General features: G+C 36.6%; 1 long non-coding RNA gene across 1 annotated transcript; it reads right to left on the reverse strand.

Annotated features, from left to right (window-relative positions):
- Positions 1-3603: 3603 nt before the first annotated feature.
- LOC141385634 (uncharacterized) lies at positions 3604-7212 on the reverse strand. The gene is made up of 5 exons (XR_012406408.1): positions 7071-7212; positions 6332-6520; positions 5895-6052; positions 5287-5382; positions 3604-4550 (listed from the first exon to the last, which is right to left on the reverse strand). It is a non-coding gene; the product is annotated as an uncharacterized lncRNA (long non-coding RNA).
- Positions 7213-12623: the final 5411 nt, after the last annotated feature.

Here is a 12623-nt window from a genome sequence, read left to right on the forward strand (position 1 = left end):
GCTCTGACAAAGTACATCAGCAGTCTTTTTGGATCCTTCCTTTAACAAATGGCCAACAAATCCCCCATTGCAGGATAGATTATTAGATTAATCACCAGAACGTTCACTCATTAATGTTCACTCATCTTTAGTCATGATTAGTCATACACCTGCACTCTGCTAGGGTTTGAAGGGAAAGGCACGTTCACGTTTTACCGGATCCGGCACTTCATATTTGGTATTGTTTTGTGTCAACATTGATAAAACAGGCAAAAATCCGGACAAACAATGAATCATTTGATTAACTCTGAATCAAATCTTTTATTAAAAAATCAGCATTTTTAAACAAGGTGCACTTTCAGATTTAAACCTTTGGATGTTTTCATTCACTTAGAGCTGTGTTGCACACTGCATGGAAGGTCATTTTCAACAATCCATAATAGGAACTCTTTAAATTTCTTTTCAATCGTATATACATTTATACAGCAGTTCTGTCTAGTTCTTGAATCTGATTGGCTGATAGCCGTGTGATATTCTGCAAATAACAGCACTTGTCCAGCCTCTTAACCCTTCATCCTTGTGTTTTACTCTGCACACATATAGCAACAAGCAGAGGACAATCTATAGTTCGAAAAATATTGCAGCTGTTGTACAAAATAATGTACCTTCAAGGCGTTTTAGACTAGAATGTAGTTGTTTAGATTGCAACTATGCAGTTTATTTATAAGGATAGAGCTTATTTTTTTAAATATTTATCATTTCTACATTTTGATCATTGAACATGTTTTCCTTTAACCCCTTAACTGTCACCATTTACCTGGTGGGACATTTGCATACAGTTACAACAGTACCTTAGTCCTAACCTAAAGTAATATTGACAATAATAAAAGGTATGAAATATTCCATATTTTGATGAATGGTTTCCAAATTTGATCAGCGATTTTCAAAACAGTTGACAGGAACAGTTCATTAATTTGCAGCAAGAATATTGTCAGGATTTAATTTGTTACATGAATTTTGGATAGCAATGCACATGAAATATCATGAACGACAGGTCAAGAAACAAATGCTTACTGTAAGCTCATTTTTTGAGATATCAACTTTAGGTAGAAAGAGACCAAACTTACCCAATAATACTTCACCCAATAACTTTTTTTGTACCAATTTTAGATGAACTATTCCAATAAATCTATAATCCAAAGTATTTAGCAAGTTAAGTTGAAATGTTGTATTGTGTTTTTTAAAATAGACCAATGGATTCGCATGTGAAAAAGTACATAAAGCATGTATAAGCATAATTTACCATGGTTGTTAAGTGCTTGAAAATGCATAAAAATACACCTTGAAAGTGCTGGAATTTGAAGTTGGAAACGGTTTAAGAACCTTGGATTATGCCGTCGAACTGTTGTATAAACGCAATATCACACTCATAGCAGTGTGATGTGGCTGTATATCAGGGGTGTCCAAGCTCTGTTCTGGAGGGCCGGTGTTGAAAGGTTTTATGTTCCTGAACTGCAAACTCAAATGCCAAACCACTGTTCAGTTCATGGTTCTCTCCAATCTCTACCCACTCAATCTCTGGCCAATCAGGACCGCCTAAAAGACTTTATTAATGGCACCTGCCAACCTCTGTGCCTACCGACAGCACCACTGGCTTCAAGCTAGCTACCTAAGCATTCCCTCCTTTTCAGCCGCTGTCCTTGAAGTTTTAGCTCCAACTTGCCTCAACACAGCTGCAAGGATGTTTCTAGAAAGCCTAGTAAGAGCTTGATTAGCTAGCCCAGGTGTGTCTGATTGGGGTTGGAACTAAACTTTGCAGGACACCGGCCCTCCAGAACTGAGTTTGGACACAACTACTGTATATCGTCACTGGTGGGACTCTAAGGCACTCGACCTGCAGCCAACGCACACCTTCCACCAGTACAACCACATCGCACTGCTACTCACGTGAAATTGCTCATTTATAAAGCTATAGCATCAAACTACAAAAAAAAAAGAAAAAAAAGAAAACAAAACAACATGCATATGGGAGGTGTTGGTAATGCAGCATCTATCAATGGCCCAGTAAATGTGACATTGTCCTTTCTTATGGCTCTCGTTATCAGTCTCACACAATTTTTTTTCTTTTTATTTTGTGAAGTCGAGATTACACTGTTGTGGAGTTATTTTATTTGAGCAAATTTAAAATGCAAGAACCAAAAAAACATTTGTTGTACTCTTCTATTCACTGCGATCTATGTTTACTCAATGACTCCTGCCTTTGACAAACCCAAAAATGTGAAAATGGTCTATTGTGTAATAAGACCAACATTTTTGTTCCGGCCAGCTTTTAAGATCTAAACAAAGACCCTCATCATCACAAGATCTGGAATAACATTCCCGGTTTCCCCTCAGAGGATGAGACTGGTTTCAGTGGGTGGTTTGCACTGTATAAGGGATCTGTGTGTGCTCTAACCATTTTAACACAACAATCTTCAGGGATGGAGCTGGCATCGGATTTGATGTGGTGTAGATTTGAAATAAATACTTATCTGTGGACTGTGAACAAATAGAGGTGGCAACTGGCAGGTAAAGCAATGGAAATGCTGGTAACCTTGTTCTGTCTGTTTGCAGGGAAGTCTGTGTCCTGTTGAGGAAGGGTGAGGTGTGGTCTATAATAAGCAAGACAATCCTGGAGGAATGGAAATGAGTAGCACTATTTCGTGGGCTAGAGTTTGGAAGATTTAAATATTTCTTATTGTGTCTCGTGAATTTCAGGGATGAAGGTGTTACTTTGTAAACAGAAGAACTATTTAAAGAACTGTTTTTTTCTAATGTTCAGCTCAAAATCTAAACTATTTGGGAAAACTAAAAAAGAAAATGTGTTTAGTTGTACAAATTGACCTCAATTCATTGTATCCCTGCCGAAAAATCCAGTTTAAACCAGTCTAGGCTGGTTGGCTGGTTTTAGCTGGTCGACCAGCCTGCACTGTAAAAAAAAAAGTTGAGTAAACTTAAAATAATTAGGCAACCTATCACACATAGCTTTTTGAGTTAACTCAACAAACAGGGTTTGAAGACCAGTGAACTCAAAATATTTTGTTGAATTCTTTAGTTCTCTGAACAAAAAGTATCATGTTCACCCAACAAGATATTTTTGTTTGCTGAACAAAAAATATCATGTTCAACCAACAGGATATTTTTGTTTGCTGAACAAAAAATATCATGTTCATTCAACAAGACATTTTTGTTTGCTGAACAAAAAATATCATGTTCAACCAACAGGATATTTTTGTTTGCTGAACAAAAAATATCATGTTCAACCAACAGGATATTTTTGTTTGCTGAACAAAAAATATCATGTTCAACCAACAGGATATTTTTGTTTGCTGAACAAAAAATGTCATGTTCACCCAACAAGATATTTTTGTTTGCTGAACAAATATTATCATGTTTACTCAACAAGATCTTTTGTTTGCTGAACAAAAATTTTCACGTTTATTCAACAAGATCTTTTGTTTACTGAACAAAAATGATTATGTTTACCCAACAAGATTTTTTTAGTTTACTGAACAAAATAAAACAAACTGATTCATTATGCATTTACTATTAATTTTTAGGATTCAAATTAAATACACAAGAATAGTCAATTCACTTTTTTTATTTTTAACTGTGTTCAAATCACAATCCAAAACATTTGCATACAAAATCAGCATTTGACATTAGCCGTGTTCAGCATTGGGCTAGTTTGTACACAACTAGTACTGAATGTTTCCAGATTTGAAAAGATTGTACACTGCCTCAACATAAAATAACTGGCAACCTTACTAAAACCAAGCTATTAGTGTGTCTAAACACTCAAACCAGGTGAATATACAATCATCTAATCAGAGTAAACCCTAAAAGCCACTCCATTCATACAGTCTTTAAAGTGTACTGCACTTTTGTCAACAAAGTACATAAAGTCCAAAAACAGACCTCAAAACATTGAAACAGTGGCACATTAGGAAGTGGTCACGGGTCAGTTGCCGTTACTGTGTGGAGTTTGAATGTTCTCCCTGCGTTCACGTGGGTTTCCTTTGGGTTCTCCGGTTTCCCCCACAGTCCAAAGACGTGTGGCACAGGTGAATTGGGTAGGCTAAAATTGTCCGTAGTGTATGTGTGAATGAGTGTGTATGGATGTTTTCCAGAGATGGGTTGCAGCCGGAAGGGCATACGCTGCGTAAAACAAGTTCATTGCGCTGTGGCGACCCCAGATTAATAAAGGGACTAAGCCGAAAAGAAAATGAATGAATGAATGAACTGAACTCTCGCAGATCATGTGCCACCAACCTCCATAAAACATGCTGAATCACTTAAAAAGTATATTTGAGTTCTTTTGGGTGTTCCATATTCAGTCTATACAAGAGGCTAAACAAGTAAGCGAAGGCTGCAGGCAGATGTGTGATATCCTGAAGTACTATGGCCTCCTCCAAGATTTTAGCGAGGTTCATCACATATTGCAGGGATGCAGAAGTGCCATTATCATCTTCCACCACAGTGAAGATTCCAATCCTTTAATCTCTGGTGCTGTGGTCTTCAGGGTCCGTGTCCTTATAGGAGATTAAGTAATGGGAAAATTAATTGATGTGTAATATTAATTACTACTTATTAATGTTATTACTATTATGCAAAGAAAATAAAAACATGTAATACTTTCGTACATACAAACAGTAACACTTTGAATAGTCTATAATATATAATAATTGAACAATATATTGACAACTTTTTAATATTTAGCAATTTTTTTAACTTTTATTTTACATAAAATTGCAAAGATTTACTTTTATTTGATACAGTTTCAATTGTGAAAGTTGTTTATTGTCCTGTTTAGAATATAACTGAGCCTTTAATTGTCATTCATAAGGGATTTATAAAGCATAAATAGTCCTCACTTTAGATTAGGTCACAACTGGATGAAGTTAAGCTCATAAAGCATATACTAACATACAAAGTAACTATTATTACATACCTTAATATTAGGATATTTAAATGTTAATTTGAATAGTTTATTAATCGTGTACTTAAGCATTCTGAATGATCTTAAAAACACCAAGTATTCTTAAATAACTGGTTTGTAAATAATGCAATACTTAAATTAGTAATACAAATGAATCATTAAAGTTAAAAAAAATACAATCATTGAGCACTTCATGTAGAGTTATGCTTAACAGAAAATAAATTAACTATTCGCTAATACAAAATAAATTATTTATAGCGTGCAGCTATTAAAAGTGTTACCAAGCAGACTAATAAATGTAGAATAGGGTATGAAAATGGGTAACTTACCAGACATATCTTGAGAAAGCAAGCAGAATTTTTACGAAGAAAAATTGGCAATCCCTCAAGAGCTGCTCTTTCTCGATCGGTGACAATATCAGTGACCTAAAGGAAAGTCATTTACAAAGGGTGTTTTACAATCTTATTGTTTTGTAAGTAAAAATGTACTTAGTACATTTAAATGAGCATAGTATTTTATTCATGCTGTTGAAAAAACACATGGCTTTATTTTTAAAAAAGAATTTTGTGGTTTCCATACAATGGAATTTGATAATGGTTGTGTTGGCAAATTTAGAAAAATGTTTAGTTTCATGTGACAATTACTTTGAGTTAAAAACTACAGCTATTATTTTCTATTTTCCTCTTTGAATGTATTCATTTGAAATGGTCACTCAAAACAAGTGAAACATCTGTTATTTATCTTACTTCCATCTCACAATCAAAGCACAACTTGACACAATTAAAATTAATGCAAAAGGGCTGGACAATTAAATTGTTGCAATTACGTTTTATTGGACTGTATTACCTGAGCATGAAATTCTTGACAGGACAAAATATGTTGCACATGTTAAAAACATCAGACGGGTGTATAAGAAAAAAAAAATCTTAATGAGTACCTGCTCATCCATCTTGTTTAAAGTTGTATCCATCTCTGGACCCATTGAATCCCTTCTTTTCTGTAGAGTTTCAGGAGAGGTGCTGTATATTTATCAAGTCACTCGATTAACTGTCTCAGGAGATCTACATTACAGATCTGAGAAAACTCTGTGCAGATCTACAATATACAAAAAAAACATACATATTAATTTTTACACATAATATATATATATATATATATATATATATATATATATATATATATATATATATATATATATATATATATATATATATATATATATATATATATATATGTAAATGTAAATATTTAAATGTTCAAATGCTGAATACAGATGTATTTTGAATTACCTATAATAATAATGTTGTTTGTTATTTTTAGCATTATCATTACTACCTTGAATGAAACCAAAGCAATTGCAATATAGTGACTTACCTCTTCCTTAAAGTCCAGGTTATCTCTCTCTAATTTCTTCCTGGCTAAATCTCAACAACTTCTTTTGGGCAAAGAGAAAAGGTTTCTTGCATCTGCTGGTGAATGACCGTCAAATTTCACTGATGATAACAAGTCTCACCTCCTCAAGGAAATCTTGCATTGAATTATGTCATTGTCAATATTTCAGTCCTTTTGAGCAAAAAGAAAGAAAAATATATATTTAGCCCTTTATATTTTTTATGTAAATAAAAGCTAGCTGACTGTTAAAGCAAGTTGGTCTGAATATGGTAGACATTTAGTCGAGCTAACAAATCAAGCAATGAATTACATGAAAATCACACGATTTTCACACAAATTACACAGTTAAACACGTCACCGTTTGTTCCACTGGCTCTGGTTCGAAGGGAAAAAGGGTTATGATGTGCGCAATGCTGACAGCAATCTAGATAAACAGGACATAATGTTATATTTGACTTGGATACCTGACCTGGTATGTTATATGATACTCATTGTATTAATCGTGAGTTATTAAAGCAAATGACTCGATTGAAATCGCTATTTGTTTCAAATACATTCACTCTAAACTTTTATTGATGTAAATAGCCAAAACCAAGTGCACGAAACAAGTAACTCACGGCTAAATTATAACAAATAGTTCCGTATTAGGATACACGCGCACATCAAAGCCAACATATCAAATAATATAACGTTAGATGACAACAAAAAAAGACATACATACCTATGATTTAGCAGAAACGTCGTTGGCCTGCTCTTAACTAGGGATGGCTGACGTGAAACTGATGTTTTGACACAGTGTCGAGATCCCGAAGCGCAAGTGTTTCGAATCACTGCACCGAAGCATGATCCGAAGCACCCAAGTCACGTGACTAAAGTGTTTCGAAACACCTAGTCACGTGACTAAAGCGATTCAAAGCATCGATCAGCTTAGAAACGTTTCGAGACCTGGTGAATCCTAATTTGACTGCCAAGGTCTCCAAATTATCTCTGTCTCAAATGGCTTAGAGCACTGTGGGTTTGCTTATTGATTCTATGCTTAGCATGATGTTTTGGGTTCGAATCCGACTTCGAAATCATGGTTTTATGTATTTTAATCATGTTTCTGTTTTGTGTAGCCTAAATAGGATACAGCTACAGTTACGCCATCAATTTAGCATCATTTTTGTAACACTGTAAAACAATAATAAATATTTTTACAGTATGGTTGGGTTTAGGGTTTGGGTAGACATTAATAAAATACAATAAATGGGAAATTTAATGAATAATATAAATAATTCTTGATAACTTCAGGCCACCGTTTTTGATCTAGCAACAACCCTGTTTTAAGACAAAAACAAGACATATTTATTCACAAATTGTTTATTCGGATATCAGACCAATGTTGAAACAAAACGATACAAGAGCAAAGCATTACCAACTGGTATTAAAGCATTTTAAAACAACTGCTACTGACTGGCTTCGAAACCTACTACTCCTGCATGGATGTCTGACACCTTAACCACTGTACTATGTTACTTGAAGGATTCCACTTTCACAAAGTGGGGTTTAATCCCTCAATTTGTTCAATCGTTCTTTGCTGAAGCTGTTTCAGTGCAATATATATAAAAAATGACCACTAAATGTCACTGTAGAGTGAGGTTTCGAAACGTTTCGAAGCTTCGACACATTTGCTTCGACTGTTTCAGTGTTTCACGAAGCCTCGCTTTGCCCACCACTACTCTTAACCGCTCTATCACGGTCTCTCACATCATTAATACACTGGTAAAATAGATCGGGCAGTCAGATGGGTAGCACATCGCACAAAAACATGTATACAATTATATACAATCGATTATGAAAACGATTGACACGTAGCTCCGCAGAAAGAAAGATGGTTCGTTTTGTCGCGCGCACGTGACAGGTACCCCCTGCAGTGAGCTATGGAAGTAAATTGCGCATGCGCCAGAAGCTTATAAGGCGCATGCGCCAACAAGAAGGGCACGCATCAACGCAAAACTAAGAATTTTGTATTAGTTCAACGAAATATTTTAAGTTTTTCACATTGAAGCACCATATTTGTTGAACAAACTAACTATTATTTGTCAGCATTTCAAATGAAAATATTTAAATTCAGTTAACTTATTAATCTTTGTTCAGAGGACTTTTTGAAAGTTGGCGTTTTTACAGTGTGGTTTTAAAGGGGTTTTGGCCATTTCCAGGCTTGTTTCCAGCCATTTCCAGCCTGGTCTTAGCTGGTCAGGCTGGAAAATGACCAGCCAAATGGTTTAAACTGGATATAGCTGGTTTTGGCTGGACTCCCAGCTTGGTAGGCTGGTCAAGCTGGTTTTAGCTGGTCATCTCCCAGCCTGACCAGCTAAGACCAGGCTGGAAATGGCTGGAAACCAGTTGGAAGTGGTCAAAACCTCTCTAAAACCGGGCTGGTCGACCAGCTAAAACCAGCCAACCAGCCTAGACTGGTTTAAGCTGGATTTTTCAGCAGGGATATTACAACATAAATCAAGTCACCGAAATCTGATAATTAAACATCCAAACAAGATTATAATATATGAAAAAATATATGCAGAAATGGACAGAATAATGTTAAAGAAGGTGATTACAGAATCAATGATGCAAATAAGCAAATATGAACATAAGATAAAAGGTTAAAATCGACAAAGTAGCTACAGCTCACTCATGGCATAGAGAAGCCAAAACACTCAAGAAACATCACAAACGTTATATTACAAGAGGCATCTGCAATTGTAACAAACAGGTTATTAACATTTTGGGCTCTATTTTGATGGTCCATGCGCAGAGCGCAAAACGCAGGGCGCAAACGATTTCAAGGCGTGTCAGAACGCATTTTTGCTAATTTACGGACGGGAAAACCTGCTTTGCGCCAAGGCGCATGGGCTAAAAGGGTTGAGTTTATTTTTTTAATGAGTTATAGGTGTGTTTTGAGAATAAACCAATTAGAGTCTCATCTCCTATTCCCTTTAAGACCCAGCTGTGTCGCGCCAAGAGCGCATTTGCTATTTACAGGACGCAAAGTAAGTCTAAGTGGAAAAAAATGAGCATTTCACAAGCAAACAGTCAACAGTTTTTTAACAGAAAACTGTTAAACAGAGCATCTACTGCGTGAGAATGAGAGATAATGGAACTACTTTCACATTCGCTCTTGGATAGGGAAACCTTTACGCACAGACATCAATTAGTCTATAAATAATTAATTTCGTTTGTTAAGCGCAAAGATTTGTTTCAAAACTATTTCTAAATTCAGTACTAATTTCCAGCAAATGAATAAATGAACAATAATGACCAAGTGTGGTCAAAATACTGAGTTATTTCCAAATACACCTGCCATGCCCCATATGGTCTAAAACCTGGCAGGTGGGCAAATCTAAGCTTGTTTTTAATAAAACAAATATAAATATGAATATAATAAATAATACTGCTAATAATAATACCATTATACAAAAGCAAATTGTTATGAATGAACTGAAAAAGCCTCCCGAGATGAAGAAGACATAAAAGCAGTGATTTTTCATATTTATGTAGGCTAGAAAATAATATGTTTTGTAATATTTTAATCCTTTATATTTATATCTTATATCTATTCTTATTATATCCTATATATATGCTTAATATTAAAATTTTTTCATATGTAAAGATATTTGCCCATTGCTCTCTTGTGCGTATTAAGCAGTGTGTAAGCGAGGCGCAACTCTGCGCTGTTTCTCAAAATAGCATCGCGCCAGCAGTGCGCCTCAGAACGCCTTCCTTTTTAGACCAAAACGCCCATGGTCGCACATATGAGCGCTTTTGCATTTGCTATTTAAACAGCGTAGCGCAACGCCTCAAAACCACTCTTGCACCAAGCTGAAACTACCAAAAGACTATTGCGCTGCGTCTTGCGACACACTGCGTCGGGTGTATGATAGGGCCCATTATGTTAAAAAGAAAGCTTAATCACTTATAAACCTGCATACTTCTCTAAGATGTGTCTAAAATTGCTCCCTGATCCTCTAAATCAGGGGTCACCAAACTTGTTCCTGGAGGGCCGGTGTTCTGCAGATTTTAGCTCCAACCCTAATCAAACAGACCTGAACAAGCTAATCAAGGACTTGCTAGGTATACTTGAAACACCCAGGCAGGTGTGTTGAGGCAAGTTGTAGCTAAACCATGCAGGGACACCGGCCCTCCAGGACCAAGACTGGTGACCCCTGCTCTAAATAGTGCTAAAATCATAGCAGATATTACCAATATGCAGTCATTTAATCCCATAATACACTGAAAAAAGTAAACAAGCAGCGTAGGCCCCATTTCAAATGGCACCATAAACTCACCATAAAATGTTGCTTGACTGTTGGTTAAAAGTCTGCTTGGAGCTGTAATCCAGCTAAAATCTCAGCACTTGCAAGCACCCTCCTGAGAGCTAAAATGATGAATCACACCATATTGTCTCATGGACGTAATGGACATGCGAACGTGATGATATTCTAAGCCAGCGGGACAGCAAGTGCACATGAAGTGTGCTATTTGGGATTGGGTCATTCACTCAGTGGCTATGAGTAGTGCTCTATGAAGGTCATGCTGAATGAATTGCTATGACTCTTCATTATAAATCCCTTAAACAAAGGTCAAGATTTCATTACTCTCTGAGCTAACAGATTGCTAAGTCTCAAATGATCATCAAACCAGGGTTGTGGAACTCTGTGTCTAAAATCACTCATTAGTTTTCAAGTGGTAGCAGTTATTGTAAGCTAAGTAAATTGTGAATTAGAGTATGGGCTTGATCCCGAATGCAGAAAAAGACGCAAGTCACATTAGAGCTAAAGCGGTCCTTCTCCAGACTCATTCTGATGGTTTTAGTCATGCAATAAGTTATTTTTCATGCTAATTTAATTAATATCAGTTTAACTATTCGGTTACTGAGAACGAAACGCAGGCGCTTCTCTGTGAACTTCAACATTTTCATGCATACAGTGAATCCAGAAAGAATTTATAGTGTTTCCCTTTTTCCACATTTTTTATATTATAGCCTTATTCCAGAATTCATTAAATTCATTTATTTCCTCAAATATCAATTCCTGACAACGTGAAAAAAGATTTTTTAAATTGTTGCAAATTTATTAAAAATAAAAAAACCTAAAAAATCACATTTACACAAGTGTTGTGAAGCTCTAAATTGAGCTCCGGTACATTCTGTTTCCACTGATCATTTGTGAGATGTTTCAGCAGCTTAACTGGAGTTCACCTGTGGTCAATTCAGTTGACTGGACATGATTTGAAAAGGCATACACCTGTCTATATAAGGTTTCAGGGTTGACAGTGCATGTCAAAGAACAAACCAAGCATGAAGACAAAGGAACTGTCTGTAGACCTCCTAGACAGGATTTTCTCGAGGCACAAGGCTGGGAAAGGTTGCAGAAAAAAATCTGCTGCTCTAAAAGTTCCGATGAGCACAGTGGCATCCATCATCTGCAATTGGAAGATGTTTGGAACCACCAGGACTCTTCCCAGAGCTGACTGGCCATCTTAGCTAAGTGATTGCGGGAGAGGGGACTTAGTCAGGGACAGTGAAGCATGGTGGTGGCAGCATCATGCTGTGGGGATGTTTTTCAGCAACAGAAACTTGAAGGCTAGTCAGGATAGAGGGAAGGATGAATGCAGCAATGTACAGAGACATCCTGAATGAAAACCTGCTTCAGAGTGCTCGTGACCTTAGACTGGGGCGATGTTTCATCTTCCAGCAGGACAATGATCCAAAGCACACCATCAAAATATCAATGGAGTGGCTTCACAACTCTGCTGAGTGGCCCAGCCAGAGCCCAGACCAAAATCCTATTGAACATCTCTGGAGAGATCTGAAAATGGCTGTATACCGTCGCTTCCCACCCAACCTGATAGAGCTGAGTGATACTGCAGAGGAATAAGCAAAAAATCCCAAAGACAGGTGTGCCAAGCTTGTGGCATCATATTCAAAAAGACTTGAGGCTGTAATTGCTGCCAAAGGTGCATCAACAAAGTATTGAGCAAAGGCTGTGAATAATGATGTACATGTGATTTTTCAGGCTTTTTATTTTTAATAAATTTGCAACAGGGTGATACGGTGGTGCAGTAGGTTGGTTCACAGCAATAAGCTCCCCGTGTTTGCATGGGTTTCCTCCGGGTGCTCTGGTTTCCCCCACAAGTCCAAAAGACATGTGGTACAGGTGAATTGGGTAAGCTAAAACTGACCGTAGTGTATGTGTGTGAATGAGAGTGAGTGTTTCTCAGTGATGGGTTACAGCTG

This window comes from Danio rerio, chromosome 5 (assembly GCF_049306965.1).
Source record: "Danio rerio strain Tuebingen ecotype United States chromosome 5, GRCz12tu, whole genome shotgun sequence".
NCBI classification, from domain to species: domain Eukaryota; kingdom Metazoa; phylum Chordata; class Actinopteri; order Cypriniformes; family Danionidae; genus Danio; species Danio rerio.